Here is a 20,242-nt window from a genome sequence, read left to right as displayed (position 1 = left end):
GTGGAGGGAGGGAATGTAACACATCCCAACCCTGTGGTTCAGGGACAAGAGGTTCCTCCTCTCTCTTATTCCTGAATTCTTTCTCATTCAAAACCAGCTGTTCAATGGATCCCTTGAGCCAGCAGGCTGCATATTCCCTGCTCTCAACATTGTCTGGCTGGTTTTGATAGAGCCATAAGTTCAAAGCTTCACACATCCATTCATCCTCGGATCCGAATTTTGGCCAGTACACGGAGCTCCCTTTAACCGGGTATTTAACCCATTCATTACAACAATACCTGACCATCGTCAGTTTGTCTTTACCGCGGGTCTTTCCTGTGCCCCACTCAGATAACATCAACCAAAGCGGGCTGTACGTAGCTATCTGGTGGTCACGTCCTGTGTCAGGACTCTCATCTCTACTGCCCGCTATTCCCATGCTTAGGAACAAGTAAAATACTCTTACCGAGTTCTGGCAGTACTGCTCTAGCGCGCGTCCTTCCGCCGTTTGTTCTCAATGCCTCTTCTCGGATATCACTCGCTTCTTCCACTGACCAGCCACCCGTCGCCCGTGAGTCCAGCTGAATCAGCCGGGGTGCACCTACTCTCGTCGTCGGGGCACTCTGTCAGTGGAGGGAGTGTGATCCCGGACGAGCCCCCATTTGTTAGGAATTAAAGTACCTTTAAAGAAATTGCTCGAGACAAAAATTGAGAACAAAGAACATTTATTACTACAACAAGGCAAAGTTGGGTGCTTCCCCTTACCCTGGGAATACACACACATACTGGGGCTCACCCAACTTTTATACAGTCAATTTCAGTATCAGAATGCCCTCCCCCTTACATTCTTCTGCCTCCCTGGATGCGTTTGGCATAGGTAATCCTTCCTGCCTACGTGCAGTTTCAGTACACTTGGAGGACCAGGGGGTATCCTGTGGGTGCCCCATCATGTCATTGTCCTTATTCACACCTTCCTGATTCTCTGGGCTACAGTCTCTTGATATGCAGAGTTGACTCATCCTGTCTAGGGTTGGCTAATTTCATATGTATAAATCTGTGTATGGTTAGCTAATTAGAAATGTATGACTTGGTACTTCTGTCCAGGGCTAGGAGACCCTTATCTGATCCAGACTACCTCAACTTCCTACATTCTATTGTACCTTACCATTCCTTATCTTAGTCCTATGGTCTTGTTACAAAGACTAGAAGATTCTTATGTTAATCGTGCTGACTCTGCTTTCCTGCATCCTAAGCCCCAAGCTTATCCTGTTTGAACTGGTTACAGCCATTTTACTGATGAACTTTAGTTTCTTCCATGTTCATAATTTTAGGTCAATTTTCCCATCTCTCACAACAGTGAAACTCACCCACATAACAAGTTTACACGGTGGGAATCACACACATTACAATGTCACAATGTCAAATTCACTCACATTACAAGATCAAATTGTGGTACACACTCACCTAACAAGGTCACACTGTGGAACTCACTCACCTAAAAAAGTTGCACTGAGGAACTCACTCACATAACATTTTCAATATCGAATTTAGCAAAATTACAAGAAAACACTGTGAAACTACGACACATAACAATTTTACATGGTGGAAATCACTCACATAACAAGGTCACACTGTGTAAATTACTCACACAACAAGTTTACACTGTGGGACACACTCACCTAAAAAGGTTACACTGAGGAACTCACTAACAACACATTTTCAATATCAAATTTAGCGAAATTAAAAGGTAACATTGTGAAACTCACTTACTACAGAACAAGCTTATCACATTGTCAAACTCACTCTATACCAATGTTACACTCTGATACTCACTAAGTAGAAAGGTTGACACTGTGGAATTCACTTCCATAACAACGTCTCACTTTAAAACTCTCTCATGTTACAAGGTCAAATGGTGGGACACACTGACATAACAAGGTCACACTGTGTAAATTACTCAAACAACAAGTTTACACTGTGGGACACACTAACATATAGTTTAGAATATGGGTTTCACTAAGTAAACAAAAGTATACTGTGCAACTCTCTCACATGACGTTTACACTGTAGAACTGATTCACATGACACTGTTACACTGTGGAACTCACTCACAAAACAAGGTTATACTGTGTAACTCACTCACCTAAATAGGTTTCACTGAAGAACTCACTAACATCACATTTTCAATATCGAATTTAGCGAAATTAAAAGGTAACACTGTGAAACTCAGACACATAACAAGTTTACACGGTGGGAATCTCACACATAACAATGTCACACTGTCATACTCACTCTGTACCAATGTTACACTCTGAAGCTCACTAACTAGACAGGTTGACACTAGAATTCACTTCCATAACAATGTCACACTTTGAAACTCTCTCATATTACAAGGTCAAATGGTGGGACTCACTCACACTGATGAACACACTCACCTAAAAAATTTCAACTGAGGAACTCACTAACATAACTTTTATAATATCGAATTTAGCCAAATTACAAGGTTACACTGTGAAACTCAGACACATAACAAGTTTACATGGTGGGAATAAATCACATCACACAAAGTAAATTACTCACACAACAAGTTTACATTGAGGGACACACTAACACATAGATAGTTTAGAATATGGGTTTCACTAAGAAAACAAAATTATACTGTGCAACTCTCTCACGTGATAGTTTAGAATATGGGTTTCAATAAGTAAACAAAATTATACTGTGCAATTCTCTCACATGACAAGTTTACACTGTGGAACTGACTAACATAACACGGTTACACTCTTTAAAACACTCACATAAAAATGTTGCACTGAGTTTTTATCTATCGGATTTAGCGAAATTACAAGGTTACAGTGTGAAACTCACACACATAACAAGTTTACACTGTGGGACTAACTCACATGAAGTTTACAATATGGGATTCCCCAAGTAAACAAAATTATACGGTGCAACTCTCTCACACGACGTTTACACTGTGGAAATGACTCACATAACACGGTTACACTGTGGAACTCACAAACATCACATTTTCAATGTCGAATTTAGCAAAATTACAAGGTTACACTGTGAAACTCAGACACATAACAAGTTTACATGGTGGGAATCAATCACATGACAAGGTCACATTATGTAAATTACTCACAGAAGTTTACACTGTGGGACACACTAACATATAGTTTAGAATATGGGTTTCACTAGGTAAACAAAATTATACTGTGCAACTCTCTGACTTGACAAGTTTACACAGTGGAACTCACTCACATAACATTTTCAATATCGAATTTAGCAAAATTACAAGGTTAGACTGTGAAACTCAGACAAATAACAAGTTTACATGGTGGGATTCACTCACATAATAAGGTCACACTGTCTAAATTACTCACACAACAAGTTTACTCTGTGGGACACACTAACATATAGTTTGGAATATGGGTTACGCTAAGTCAACAAAATTATACTGTGCAACACTCTCATATGACAAGTTTACACTGTGGAACTGACTCACATAACACAGTTACACTGTGGAACTCACTCACATAACAAATTTATACTGTCAATCTCCGGATGTGGATTTGTTTGCTGCCAAATGCTAGATGTGGAATGGTACTCCTGCCAGATACTGAATGTGGAGTGGTTGGCCTGCCAGGTACCAGATTTGGACTGGTCTCCCAGTGAGATGCCGGATTTAGAATTGACTACCTGCCAGATGCTAGATGTGGAATGGTCTGCCTGTAAGATGCTGAATCTGGTATCATCTTCCTGCCATTTGCTGGACATGGACTGCTCTGCCTAACAGATGCCAGATGTGGAATTGTCCATCTGGAAGATGCTGGATGTGGAATGTTCCTCTGACACATTCCGGATTTGGAATGGTACATCTGCCAGATGGTCCTCATGTGAGAATGTGGATGTACAATATAATTCGTACCAGATGCAAGATGTGGAATTGTCCACCTGCAAGATATCGGAGGTATAATTGTCCACCTGCGAGACGCCAGATGTGGAATGTTCCACCTGCCAGATGCCGGAGGTGGAATGGTCCTTCTGTGATAATCCGGATGTGGAATGGACTTTGTACCAGATGCCGGACGTGTAATGGTACAGCGGCGAGATGCCGGATGTAGAATGATCTTCTGGACGGATGCCGGATGTGGAATGAAATTCGTGCCAGATGCCAGATGTGAAATGGTACAGCGGTGAGTTTACAGTGTGGGACTCACTCACCTAAAAAGGTTACACTGAGGAATTCACTAACATGACATTTTCAATCTCGAATTTAGCGAAATACAAGGTAACACTGTGAAACTCACCCACATAACAAGTTTACACGGTGGGAATCTCACATATAACAATGTCACACTGTCGCACACACTCCAAACCAATGTTACACCCTGATACTCACTAAGTAGAAAGGTTGACACTATGGAAATCACTTCGATAACAATGTCACACTTTCAAACTCACTCACAAAACAAATTTAAACTCTGGGAATCTCTCACATAATAAGGTGAATTTTTGGGACGCACATAATAAGGTCACACTGTGTAAATTACTCACAGAACAAATTTACACTGTGGGACTCACTAACATAAAGTTTACAATATGGGATTCCCTAAGTACCCAAAATTATACTGTGTAAATCTCTCACACGACAAGTTTACACTGTGGAACTCACTCACCTAAAAAAGTTGCACTGAGGAACTCACTTACATAACTTTTACAAGATCGAATTTAGCAAAATTACAAGGTTACACAGTGAAACTCAGACACATTACAAGTTTACATGGTGGGAATCACTCACATAATAAGGTCATACTGTCTAAATTACTCAAACAACGTTTACACCGTGGGACTAACTCACATGAAGTTTACAACATGGGATTCCCCAAGTGAACAAAATTATACGGTGCAACTCTCTCACATGACAAGTTTACACTGTGGAAATGACTCACATAACACGGTTACACTGTGGAACTCACTCGTATAACAAATTTATACTGTCAATCGCCGGATGTGGATTTGTTATCTGCCAAATGCCAGATGTGGAATGGTACAACTACCAGATACTGAATGTGGAGTGGTTGGCCTGCCAGATGCCAGATTTGGACTGGTCTGCCAGTGAGATGCCCGATTTAGAATTGACTACCTGCCAGATGCTAGATGTGGAATGGTTTGCCTGTAAGATGCTGAATATGGTATCATCTTCCTTCCATTTGCTGGACATGGACTGCTCTGCCTAACAGATGCCAGATGTGGAATTGTCCATCTGGAAGATGCTGGATGTGGAATGTTCCTCTGACACATTCCGGATTTGGAAAGGTACATCTGCCAGATGGTCCTCATGTGAGAATGTAGATGTACAATATAATTCGTGCCAGATGCTAGATGTGGAATTGTCCACCTGCAAGATGTCGGAGGTATAATTGTCCACCTGCGAGTCGCAAGATGTGGAATAGTCCTTCTGTGAGAATCCGGATGTGGAATGGACTTTGTACCAGATGCCGGACGTGTAATGGTACAGCGGCGAGATGCCGGATGTAGAATGATCTTCTGGACGGATGCCGGATCTGGAATGAAATTCGTGCCAGATGCCAGATGTGAAATGGTATGCTTGTCAGTTGCAGGATGTGGAATGGTCCTCTGCCAGATGTTGGATATGGAATGGTCTGCCTGGCTGATGCTGGAGTGGAATAGACCACCTGCCAGTTGCAGGATGGGAAATTGTTTGCTGCCGGATGCCAGATGTAGAATGGTTTTCTTTTCCCAGATGCAGGATGTGGAGTGGTCGGCCTGCCAGATGCCAGATGTGGCATTCTCCACCCACTTGATGCCAGATATTGACTAGTCTGCCTGATAGAGGCCAGATGTGGACTGGTCTGCCAGTGAGATTTCGCATTTAGAATTGACTACCTGCCAGATGCTGGATGTGGAATGGTCTGCCTGTAAAATGCTGAATCTGGTATCATCTTCCTGCCATTTGCTGGAATTGGACTGCTCAGCCTAACAGATGATGGATGTGGAATTGTCCACCTGGAAGATGCTGGATGTGGAATGTTCGTCTGACACATTCCGAATGTGGAATGGTCTGCCTGCCAGATGCCAGATGTGGAATGGTCCACCTGTCAGATGCCGGAGGTGGAATGGTCCTTCTGTGAGAATCCGGATGTGGAATGGACTTCTTGACAGATGCTGGATGTGAAATGGTACAGCGGCGAGATGCCAGAGTAGAATGATCTTCTGGACAGATACCGAATGTGGAATGGAATTCGTGCCAGATGCCAGATGTGAAATGATACAACGGTGAGTTTACAGTGTGGGACTCACTCACCTAAAAAGGTTACACTGAGGAACTCACTAACAAAACATGTTCAATATCGAATTTAGCAAAATTACAAGGTAACACTGTGAAACTCACCCGCATAACAAGTTTACACTGTGGGAATCTCACACATAACAATGTCACACAGTCAAACTCACTCTCTACCAATGTTACACTCTGAGGCCCACTAACTAGACAGGCTGACACTGTTGAATTCACTTCCATAACAATGTCACACTTTCAAACTCACTGACATTACAAATTTACTCTGTGGGAATTTCTCACATAATAAGGTGAATTTGTGGGACTCACATAATAAGGTCACACTGTGAAAATTACTCACATAACAAATTTACACTGTGGGACTCACTAACATAAAGTTTACAATATGGGATGCCCTAAATACCCAAAATTATACTGTGGAACTCTCCAAAATAACACGGTTACACTGTGGAACACACACACCTGAACATGTTTCATTGAGGAACTCACTAACATAACATGTTCAATATCGAATTTAGCAAAATTACAGGGTAACACTGTGAAACGCACCCACATAACAAGTTTACACTGTGGGAATCTCACACATAACAATGTCACACAGTCAAACTCACTCTCTACCAATGTTACACTCTGAGGCTCACTAACTAGACAGGTTGACACTGTGGAATTCACTTCCATAACAACGTCACACTTTCAAACTCTCTCATATAACAAGGTCAAACGATGGGATTCACTCACATAACAAGGTCACACTGTGTAAATTACATAACACGGTTACACTGTGGAACTCACTCACCTAAAAAAGTTGCACTGAGGAACTCACGAACAAACAATATCGAATTTAGCAAAATTATAAGGTTACACAGTGAAACTCAGACACATTACAAGTTTACATGGTGGGAATCACTCACATAATAAGGTCACACTGTCTAAATTGCTCACACAACAAGTTTACTCTGTGGGACACACTAACATATAGTTTGGAATATGGGTTACACTAAGTAAACAAAATTGTACTGTGCAACTCTCTCACATGACGTTTACACTGTGGAACTGACTCACATAACACGGTTACACTGTGGAACTCACTCACATAACAAATTTATACTGTCCATCGCCGGATGTGGATTTGTTTGCTGCCAAATGCCAGATGTGGAATGGTACTCCTGCCAGATACTGAATGTGGAGTGTTTGGCCTGCCAGATGCCAGATTTGGACTGGTCTGCCAGTGAGATGCCGGATTTAGAATTGACTACCTGCCACATGCTAGATGTGGAATGGTCTGCCAGTAAGATGCTAAATCTGGTATCATCTTCCTGCCATTTGCTGGACATGGACTGCTCTGCCTAACAGATGCCAGATGTGGAATTGTCCATCTGGAAGATGCTGGATGTGGAATGTTCCTCTGACACATTCCGGATTTGGAATGGTACATCTGCCAGATGGTCCTCATGTGAGAATGTGGATTTACAATATAATTCGTGCCAAATGCTAGATGTGGAATTGTGCACCTGCAAGATGTCGGAGGTATAATTGTCCACCTGCGAGACGGCAGATGTGGAATGTTCCACCTGCCAGATGCCGGAGGTGGAATGGTCCTTCTGTGAGAATCCGGATGTGGAATGGACTTTATACCAGATGCCGGACGTGTAATGGTACAGCGGCGAGATGCCGGATGTAGACTGATCTTCTGGAAGGATGCCGGATGTGGAATGAAATTCGTGCCAGATGCCAGATGTGAAATGGTATGCTTGTCAGTTTTAGGATGTGGAATGGTCCTCTGATAGATGCTGGATATGGAATAGTCTGCCTGGCTGATGCTGGTGTGGAATAGACCACGTGCCAGTTGCAGGATGGGGAATGGTTTGCTGCCAGATGCCAGATATAGAATGTTTTTTTTTCCCAGATGCAGCATGTGGAGTGGTCGGACTGCCTGATGCCAGATGTGGCATTGTCCACCCACTTGATCCCAGATATTGACTAGTCTGCCTGATAGATGCCAGATGTGGACTGGTCTGCCAGCGAGATGCCGCATTTAGAATTGACTACCTGCCAGATGCTGGATGTGGAATGGTCTGCCTGTAAGATGCTGAATCTGGTATCATCTTCCTGCCATTTGCTGGAATTGGACTGCTCAGCCTAACAGATAATGGATGTGGAATTGTCCACCTGGAAGATGCTGGATGTGGAATGTTCCTCTGACACATTCCGCATGTGGAATGGTACATCTGCCAGATGACGGAGGTGGAATGTTCCTCATGTGAGGCTCTGGATGTACAATATAATTTGTGCCAGATGCCAGATGTGGATATGTATGCTTGAAAGATCCCGTAGTTGGAATTGTCGACCTGCAAACACACAAATGTGGAATGGTCTGCCTGCCAGATGCCAGATGTGGAATGGTCCACCTGTCAGATGCCGGAGGTAGAATGGTCCTTCTGTGAGAATCCGGATGTGGAATGGACTTCATGACAGATGCTGGATGTGTAATGGAACAGCGGCGAGATGCCAGAGTATAATGATCTTCTGGACAATATACCGGATGTGGAATGGAATTCGTGCCAGATGCCAGATTTGAAATGGTACAGCGGTGAGTTTACAGTGTGGGACTCACTCACCTAAAAAGGTCACGCTGAGGAATTCACTAACATAACATTTTCAATACTGAATTTAGCGAAATTACAAGGTTACACTGTGAAACTCACCCACATAACAAGTTTACACGGTGGGAATCTCACATATAACAATGTAACACTGTTGAACACACTCCATACCAATGTTACACTCTGATACTCACTAAGTAGAAAGGTTGACACTATGGAAATCACTTCGATAACAATGTCACACTTTCAAACTCACTCACATAACAAGTTTACACTCTGGGAATCTCTCACATAATAAGGTGAATTTGTGGGATGCACATAATAAGGTCACACTGTGTAAATTACTCACAGAACAAATTTACACCGTTGTACTCACTAACATAAAGTTTACAATATGGGATTCCCTAAGTACCCAAAATTATACTGTGCAAATCTCTCACATGACAAGTTTACACTGTGGAACTCACTCACATAACAAGTTTACACTGTGGAACTCACTCACCTAAAAAAGTTGCACTGAGGAACTCACGAACAAACAATATCGAATTTAGCAAAATTATAAGGTTACACAGTGAAACTCAGACACATTACAAGTTTACATGGTGGGAATCACTCACATAATAAGGTCACACTGTCTAAATTGCTCACACAACAAGTTTACTCTGTGGGACACACTAACATATAGTTTGGAATATGGGTTACACTAAGTAAACAAAATTGTACTGTGCAACTCTCTCACATGACGTTTACACTGTGGAACTGACTCACATAACACGGTTACACTGTGGAACTCACTCACATAACAAATTTATACTGTCCATCGCCGGATGTGGATTTGTTTGCTGCCAAATGCCAGATGTGGAATGGTACTCCTGCCAGATACTGAATGTGGAGTGTTTGGCCTGCCAGATGCCAGATTTGGACTGGTCTGCCAGTGAGATGCCGGATTTAGAATTGACTACCTGCCACATGCTAGATGTGGAATGGTCTGCCAGTAAGATGCTGAATCTGGTATCATCTTCCTGCCATTTGCTGGACATGGACTGCTCTGCCTAACAGATGCCAGATGTGGAATTGTCCATCTGGAAGATGCTGGATGTGGAATGTTCCTCTGACACATTCCGGATTTGGAATGGTACATCTGCCAGATGGTCCTCATGTGAGAATGTGGATTTACAATATAATTCGTGCCAAATGCTAGATGTGGAATTGTGCACCTGCAAGATGTCGGAGGTATAATTGTCCACCTGCGAGACGGCAGATGTGGAATGTTCCACCTGCCAGATGCCGGAAGTGGAATGGTCCTTCTGTGAGAATCCGGATGTGGAATGGACTTTGTACCAGCTGCCGGACGTGTAATGGTACAGCGGCGAGATGCCGGATGTAGAATGATCTTCTGGACGGATGCTGGATGTGGAATGAAATTCGTGCCAGATGCCAGATGTGAAATGGTATGCTTGTCAGTTTCAGGATGTGGAATGGTCCTCTGCCAGATGCTGGATATGGAATAGTCTGCCTGGCTGATGCTGGTGTGGAATAGACCACCTGCCAGTTGCAGGATGGGGAATGGTTTGCTGCCAGATGCCAGATATAGAATGTTTTTTTTTCCCAGATGCAGCATGTGGAGTGGTCGGACTGCCTGATGCCAGATGTGGCATTGTCCACCCACTTGATCCCAGATATTAACTAGTCTGCCTGATAGATGCCAGATGTGGACTGGTCTGCCAGCGAGATGCCGCATTTAGAATTGACTCCCTGCCAGATGCTGGATGTGGAATGGTCTGCCTGTAAGATGCTGAATCTGGTATCATCTTCCTGCCATTTTCTGGAATTGGACTGCTCAGCCTAACAGATGAGGGATGTGGAATTGTTCACCTGGAAGATGCTGGATGTGGAATGTTCCTCTGACACATTCAGGATGTGGAACGTCAAATCTGCCAGATGCCGGAGGTGGAATGTTCCTCATGTGAGACTCTGGATGTAAAATATAATTCGTGCCAGATGCCAGATGTGGAATTGTATGCTTGCCAGATCCCGGAGGTGGAATTGTCCACCTGCAAAAGCCCAAATGTGGAATGGTCTGCCTGCCAGATGGCAGATGTGGAATGGTCCACCTGCCAGATGCCAGATGTGGAATGGTCCACCTGCCAGATGCCGAAGGTGGAATGGTCCTTCTGTGAGAATCCGGATGTGGAATGGACTTCATGACAGATGCCGGACGTGTAATGGTACAGCGGCGAGATGCCAGATGTAGAATAATCTTCTGGACGGATGCCGGATGTGGAATGAAATTCGTGCCAGATGCCAGATGTGAAATGGTATGCTTGTCAGTTGCAGGATGTGGAATGGTCCTCTGCCAGATGCTGGATATGGAATGGTCTGCCTGGCTGATGCTGGAGTGGAATAGACCACCTGCCAGTTGCAGGATGGGGAATGGTTTGCTGCCAGATGCCAGATGTAGAATGTTTTTTTTTTTCCCAGATGCCGGATGTGGAGTGGTCGGCCTGCCAGATGCCAGATGTGGCATTGTCCACCCACTTGATGCCAGATATTGACTAGTCTGCCTGATAGATGCCAGATGTGGACTGGTCTGCCAGCGAGATGCCGCATTTAGATTTGACTACCTGCCAGATGCTGGATTTGGAATGGTCTGCCTGTATGATGCTGAATCTGGTATCATCTTCCTGCCATTTGCAGGAATTGGACTGCTCAGCCTAACAGATGAGGGATGTGGAATTGTTCACCTGGTAGATGCTGGATGTGGAATGTTTCTCTGACACATTCCGGATGTGGAACGGCAAATCTGCCAGATGCCGGAGGTGGAATGTTCCTCATGTGAGATTCTGGATGTAAAATATAATTCGTGCCAGATGCCAGATGTGGAATTGTATGCTTGCCAGATCCCGGAGGTGGAATTGTCCACCTGCAAAAGCCCAAATGTGGAATGGTCCACCTGCCAGATGCCAGATGTGGAATGGTCCACCTGCCAGATGCCGAAGCTAGAATGGTCCTTCTGTGAGAATCTGGATGTGGAATGGACTTCATGACAGATGCCGGACGTGTAATGGTACAGCAGCGAGATGCCGGATGTAGAATAATCTTCTGGACGGATGCCGGATGTGGAATGAAATTCGTGCCAGATGCCAGATGTGAAATGGTATGCTTGTCATTTGCAGGATGTGGAATGGTCCTCTGCCAGATGGTGAATATGTAATGGTCTGCCTCGCTGATGCTGGAGTGGAATAGACCACCTGCCAGTTGCAGATGGGGAATGGTTTGCTGCCAGATGCCAGATGTAGAATGTTTTTTTTTTCCGAGATGCAGGATGTGGAGTGGTCGGCCTGCCAGATACCAGATGTGGCATTGTCCACCCTCTTGATGCCAGATATTGACTAGTCTGCCTGATAGATGCCAGATGTGGACTGGTCTGCCAGCGAGATGCCGCATTTAGAATTGACTACCTGCCAGATGCTGGATGTGGAATGGTCTGCCTGTAAGATGCTGAATCTGGTATCATCTTCCTACCATTTGCTGGAATTGGACTGCTCAGCCTAACAGATGATGGATGTGGAATTGTCCACCTGGAAGATGCTGATGTGGAATGTTTCTCTGACACATTCCGCATGTGGAATGGTACATCTGCCAGATGACGGAGGTGGAATGTTCCTCATGTGAGGCTCTGGATGTACAATATAATTCGTGCCAGATGCCAGATGTGGAATTGTATGCTTGCCAGATCCCGGAGGTGGAATTGTCCACCTGCAAAAGCCCAAATGTGGAATGGTCTGCCTGCCAGATGCCAGATGTGGAATGGTCCACCTGTCAGATGCCGGAGGTGGAATCGTCCTTCTGTGAGAATCCGGATGTGGAATGGACTTCATTACAGATGCTGGATGTGTAATGGTACAGCGGCGAGATGCCAGAGTAGAATGATCTTCTGGACAGTTACCGGATGTGGAATGGAATTCGTGCCTGAAGCCGGATGTGAAATGGTACAGCGGTGAATTTACAGTGTGGGACTCACTCACCTAAAAAGGTTGCACTGAGGAACTCACGAACATAACTTTTTCAATATCGCATTTAGTAAAATTACAGGGTTACACTGTGAAACTCAGACACATAACAAGTTTACATGGTGGGAATCACTCACAATGAGGTCACACTGTGTAAATGATTCACAAATCAAGTTAACACTATGGGACTCACTTACATGAAGTTTGCAATATGGGATTCCCTAAGTGAACAAAATTGGACTGTGAAACTCTCTAACATGACAAGTTTACACTGTGGAACTGACTCACATAACACGGTAACACTGTGTAATTCGCTCACTTTAAACGGTTACACTGTGGAACTCACCTAAAAAGGTTACACTGAGGAACTGACTAACATAACATTTTCAATATCGAATTTAGCAAAATTACAAGGTTACACTGTGAAACTCAGATACATAACAGGTTTACATGATGGGAATCTCTCACACAACAAGGTCACACTGTGTATATTACTCACACAACAAGTTTACTCTGTGGGACACACTAACATATAGTTTGGAATATGGGTTACACTAAGTAAACAAAATTATACTGTGCAACTCTCTCATATGACAAGTTTACACTGTGGAACCGACTCACATAACAAATTTATACTGTCCATCGCCGGATGTGGATTTGTTTGCAGCCAAATGCCAGATGTGGAATGGTACTCCTACCAGATTCTGAATGTGGAGTGGTTGGCCTGCCAGATGCCAGATTTAGACTGGTCTGCCAGTGAGATGCCCTATTTAGAAATGACTACCTGCCACATGCTAGATGTGGAATGGTTTGCCTGTAAGATGCTGAATCTGGTATCATCTTCCTGCCATTTGCTGGACATGGACTGCTCTGCCTAACAGATGCCAGATGTGGAATTGTCCATCTGGAAGATGCTGGATGTGGAATGTTCCTCTGACACATTCCAGATTTGGAATGGTACATCTGCCAGATGGTCCTCATGTGAGAATGTGGATTTACAATATAATTCGTGCCAGATGCTAGATGTGGAATTGTGCACCTGCAAGATGTCGGAGGTATAATTGTCCACCTGCGAGACGCCAGATGTGGAATGTTCCACCTGCCAGATGCCGGAGGTGGAATGGTCCTTCTGTGAGAATCCGGATGTGGAATGGACTTTGTACCAGATGCCGGACGTGTAATGGTACAGCGGCGACATGCCGGATGTAGAATGATCTTCTGGACTGATGCCGGATGTGGAATGAAATTCGTGCCAGATGCCAGATGTGAAATGGTATGCTTGTCAGTTTCAGGATGTGGAATGGTCCTCTGCCAGATGCTGGATATGGAATGGTCTGCCTGGCTGATGCTGGTGTGGAATAGACCACCTGCCAGTTGCAGGATGGGGAATGGTTTGCTGCCAGATGCCAGATATAGAATGTTTTTTTTTCCCAGATGCAGCATGTGGAGTGGTCGGACTGCCTGATGCCAGATGTGGCATTGTCCACCCACTTGATGCCAAATATTCACTAGTCTGCCTGATAGATGCCAGATGTGGACTGGTCTGCCAGCGAGATGCCGCATTTAGAATTGACTACCTGCCAGATGCTGGATGTGGAATGGTCTGCCTGTAAGATGCTGAATCTGGTATCATCTTCCTGCCATTTGCTGGAATTGGACTGCTCAGCCTAACAGATGATGGATGTGGAATTGTCCACCTGGAAGATGCTGATGTGGAATGTTCCTCTGACACATTCCGCATGTGGAATGGTACATCTGCCAGATGACGGAGGTGGAATGTTCCCCATGTGAGGCTCTGGATGTACAATATAATTTGTGCCAGATGCCAGATGTGGAATTGTATGCTTGCCTGATCCCAGAGTTGGAATTGTCCACCTGCAAACACCCAAATGTGGAATGATCTGCCTGCCAGATGCCAGATGTGGAATGGTCCACCTGCCAGATGCCAGAGGTGGAACGGTCCTTCTGTGAGAATCTGGATGTGGAATGGACTTCATGACAGATGCTGGATGTGTAATGGTACAGCGGCGAGATGCCAGAGTAGAATGATCTTCTGGACAATATACCGGATGTGGAATTGAATTCGTGCCAGATGCCAGATTTGAAATGGTACAGCGGTGAGTTTACAGTGTGGGACTCACTCACCTAAAAAGGTCACGCTGAGGAATTCACTAACATAACATTTTCAATGTCGAATTTAGCGAAATACAAGGTAACACTGTGAAACTCACCCACATAACAAGTTTACACGGTGGGAATCTCACAGATAATAATGTCACACTGTCGAACACACTCCATACCAATGTTACACTCTGATACTCACTAAGTAGAAAGGTTGACACTATGGAAATCACTTCGATAACAATGTCACACTTTCAAACTCACTCACATAACAAGTTTACACTCTGGGAATCTCTCACATAATAAGGTGAATTTGTGGGATGCACATAATAAGGTCACACTGTGTAAATTACTCACAGAACATATTTACACTGTGGGACTCACTAACATCAAGTTTACAATATGGGATTCCCTAAGTACCCAAAATTATACTGTGCAAATCTCTCACATGACAAGTTTACACTGTGGAACTCACTCACATAACAAGTTTACACTGTGGAACTCACTCACCTAAAAAAGTTGCACTGAGGAACTCACTAATATAACTTTTTCATTTTCGAATTTCGCAAAATTACAAGGTTACACTGTGAAACTCAGGCACATAACCAGTTTACATGGTGGGAATCACTCACACAACAAGGTCAAATTTTGGGACTCACATAATACGGTCACACTGTGTAAGTTACTCCCAGAACAAGTTTACACCATGGGACTTACTCACCTAAAAAGATTACACTGAGGAACTCATTAACATCACATTTTCAAAATCGAATTTAGCAAAATTAAAAGGTAACACTGTGAAACTCAGACACATAACAAGTTTACACGGTGGGACTCTCACACATAACAATGTCACACTGTCAAACTCACTCTATACCAATGTTATACTCTGAGGCCCACTAACTAGACAGGTTGACACTGTGGAATTCACTTCCATAACAATGTCACACTTTCAAACTCACTGACATTACAAGGTCAAATGGTGAGACTCACTCACACTGTGGAACACACTCACCTAAAAAAGTTGCACTGAGGAACTCACTAACATAACATTTTCAATACTGAATTTTGCAAAATTACAAGGTTACACTGTGAAACTCACCCACATAACAAATTTACACCTTGGGAATTTCACACATAAAATGTCACACTGTCGAACGCACTCCATACCAATGTTACACCCTGAGACTCACTAAGTAGAAAGGTTGACACTGTGGAAATCACTTCTATAACAATGTCACACTTTCAAACTCACTGACATTACAAGTTTACTCTGTGGGAATTTCTCACATAATAAGGACAACTTGTGGGACTAACATAATAAGGTCACACTGTGAAAATTACTCACGTAACAAATTTACACTGTGGGACTCACTAACATAAAGTTTACAATATGGGATGCCCTAAATACCCAAAATTATACTGTGGAACTCTCCAAAATAACACGGTTACACTGTGGAACACACACACCAGAACATGTTTCATTGAGGAACTCACTAACATAACATGTTCAATATCGAATTTAGCAAAATTACAAGGTAACACTGTGAAACACACCCACATAACAAGTTTACACTGTGGGAATCTCACACATAACAATGTCACACAGTCAAACTCACTCTCTACCAATGTTACACTCTGAGGCTCACTAACTAGACAGGTTGACACTGTGGAATTCACTTCCATAACAACGTCACACTTTCAAACTCTCTCATATAACAAGGTCAAACGGTGGGACTCACTCACATAACAAGGTCACACTGTGTAAATTACATAACACGGTTACACTGTGGAACTCACTCACCTAAAAAAGTTGCACTGAGGAACTCACGAACAAACAATATCGAATTTAGCAAAATTATAAGGTTACACAGTGAAACTCAGACACATAACAAGTTTACATGGTGGGAATCACTCACATAATAAGGTCACACAGTCTAAATTACTCACACAACAAGTTTACTCTGTGGGACACACTAACATATAGTTTGGAATATGGGTTACACTAAGTAAACAAAATTATACTGTGCAACTCTCTCATATGACAAGTTTACACTGTGGAACTGACTCACATAACACGGTTACACTGTGGAACTCACTCACATAACAAATTTATACTGTCCATCGCCGGATGTGGATTTGTTTGCTGCCAAATGCCAGATGTGGAATGGTACTCCTGCCAGATACTGAATGTGGAGTGTTTGGCCTGCCAGATGCCAGATTTGGACTGGTCTGCCAGTGAGATGCCGGATTTAGAATTGACTACCTGCCACATGCTAGATGTGGAATGGTCTGCCAGTAAGATGCTGAATCTGGTATCATCTTCCTGCCATTTGCTGGACATGGACTGCTCTGCCTAACAGATGCCAGATGTGGAATTGTCCTTCTGGAAGATGCTGGATGTGGAATGTTCCTCTGACACATTCCGGATTTGGAATGGTACATCTGCCAGATGGTCCTCATGTAAGAATGTGGATGTACAATATAATTCGTGCCAGATGCTAGATGTGGAATTGTCCACCTGCAAGATGTCGGAGGTATAATTGTCCACCTGCGAGTCGCCAGATGTGGAATGTTCCACCTGCCAGATGCCGTAGGTGGAATGGTCCTTCTGTGAGAATCCGGATGTGGTATGGACTTTGTACCAGATGCCGGACGTGTAATCGTACAGCGGTGAGATGCCGGATGTAGAATGATCTTCTGGACGGGATGCCGGATGTGGAATGAAATTCGTGCCAGATGCCAGATGTGAAATGGTATGCTTGTCAGTTTCAGGATGTGGAATGGTCCCCTGCCAGATGCTGGCTATGGAATGGTCTGCCTGGCTGATGCTGGAGTGGAATAGACCACCTGCCAGTTGCAGGATGGGGAATGGTTTGCTGCCAGATTCCAGATGTAGTATGGGTTCTTTTTCACCAGATGCAGGATGTGGAGTGGTCTGCCTGCCAGATGCCGGATGTGGAATTGTCCATCCACTTGATGCCAGATATTGACTAGGCTGCCTGATAGATGCCAGATGTGGACTGGTCGCTAGCGAGATGCCGCATTTAGACTTGACTACCTGCCAGATGCTGGATGTGGAATGGTCTGCCTGTAAGATGCTGAATCTGCTATCATCTTCCTGCCATTTGCTGGAATTGGACTGCTCAGCCTAACAGATGATGGATGTGGAATTGTCCACCTGGAAGATGCTGGATGTGGAATTTTCCTCTGACACATTCCGGATGTGGAATGGTACATCTGCCAGATGCCGGAGGTGGAATGTTCGTCATGTGAGACTCTGGATGTACAATATAATTCGTGCCAGATGCCAGATGTGGAATTGTATGCTTGCCAGATTCCGGAGGTGGAATTGTCCACCTGCAAAAGACCAAATGTGGAATGGTCTGCCTGCCAGATGCCAGAGGTGGAACGGTCCTTCTGTGAGAATCTGGATGTGGAATGGACTTCATGACAGATGCTGGATGTGTAATGGTACAGCGGCGAGATGCCAGAGTAGAATGATCTTCTGGACAATATACCGGATGTGGAATTGAATTCGTGCCAGATGCCAGATTTGAAATGGTACAGCGGTGAGTTTACAGTGTGGGACTCACTCACCTAAAAAGGTCACGCTGAGGAATTCACTAACATAACATTTTCAATGTCGAATTTAGCGAAATACAAGGTAACACTGTGAAACTCACCCACATAACAAGTTTACACGGTGGGAATCTCACATATAATAATGTCACACTGTCGAACACACTCCATACCAATGTTACACTCTGATACTCACTAAGTAGAAAGGTTGACACTATGGAAATCACTTCGATAACAATGTCACACTTTCAAACTCACTCACATAACAAGTTTACACTCTGGGAATCTCTCACATAATAAGGTGAATTTGTGGGATGCACATAATAAGGTCACACTGTGTAAATTACTCACAGAACATATTTACACTGTGGGACTCACTAACATCAAGTTTACAATATGGGATTCCCTAAGTACCCAAAATTATACTGTGCAAATCTCTCACATGACAAGTTTACACTGTGGAACTCACTCACATAACAAGTTTACACTGTGGAACTCACTCACCTAAAAAAGTTGCACTGAGGAACTCACTAATATAACTTTTTCATTTTCGAATTTAGCAAAATTACAAGGTTACACTGTGAAACTCAGGCACATAACCAGTTTACATGGTGGGAATCACTCACACAACAAGGTCAAATTTTGGGACTCACATAATACGGTCACACTGTGTAAGTTACTCCCGGAACAAGTTTACACCATGGGACTTACTCACCTAAAAAGATTACACTGAGGAACTCATTAACATCACATTTTCAAAATCGAATTTAGCGAAATTAAAAGGTAACACTGTGAAACTCAGACACATAACAAGTTTACACGGTGGGACTCTCACACATAACAATGTCACACTGTCAAACTCACTCTATACCAATGTTATACTCTGAGGCCCACTAACTAGACAGGTTGACACTGTGGAATTCACTTCCATAACAATGTCACACTTTCAAACTCACTGACATTACAAGGTCAAATGGTGAGACTCACTCACACTGTGGAACACACTCACCTAAAAAAGTTGCACTGAGGAACTCACTAACATAACATTTTCAATACTGAATTTTGCAAAATTACAAGGTTACACTGTGAAACTCACCCACATAACAAATTTACACCTTGGGAATTTCACACATAAAATGTCACACTGTCGAACGCACTCCATACCAATGTTACACCCTGAGACTCACTAAGTAGAAAGGTTGACACTGTGGAAATCACTTCTATAACAATGTCACACTTTCAAACTCACTGACATTACAAGTTTACTCTGTGGGAATTTCTCACATAATAAGGACAACTTGTGGGACTAACATAATAAGGTCACACTGTGAAAATTACTCACGTAACAAATTTACACTGTGGGACTCACTAACATAAAGTTTACAATATGGGATGCCCTAAATACCCAAAATTATACTGTGGAACTCTCCAAAATAACACGGTTACACTGTGGAACACACACACCAGAACATGTTTCATTGAGGAACTCACTAACATAACATGTTCAATATCGAATTTAGCAAAATTACAAGGTAACACTGTGAAACACACCCACATAACAAGTTTACACTGTGGGAATCTCACACATAACAATGTCACACAGTCAAACTCACTCTCTA

The sequence above is a fragment of the Narcine bancroftii genome, chromosome 3 (assembly GCF_036971445.1).
Source record: "Narcine bancroftii isolate sNarBan1 chromosome 3, sNarBan1.hap1, whole genome shotgun sequence".
Lineage (NCBI taxonomy): Eukaryota > Metazoa > Chordata > Chondrichthyes > Torpediniformes > Narcinidae > Narcine > Narcine bancroftii.
This window is presented reverse-complemented; position numbering follows the sequence as displayed.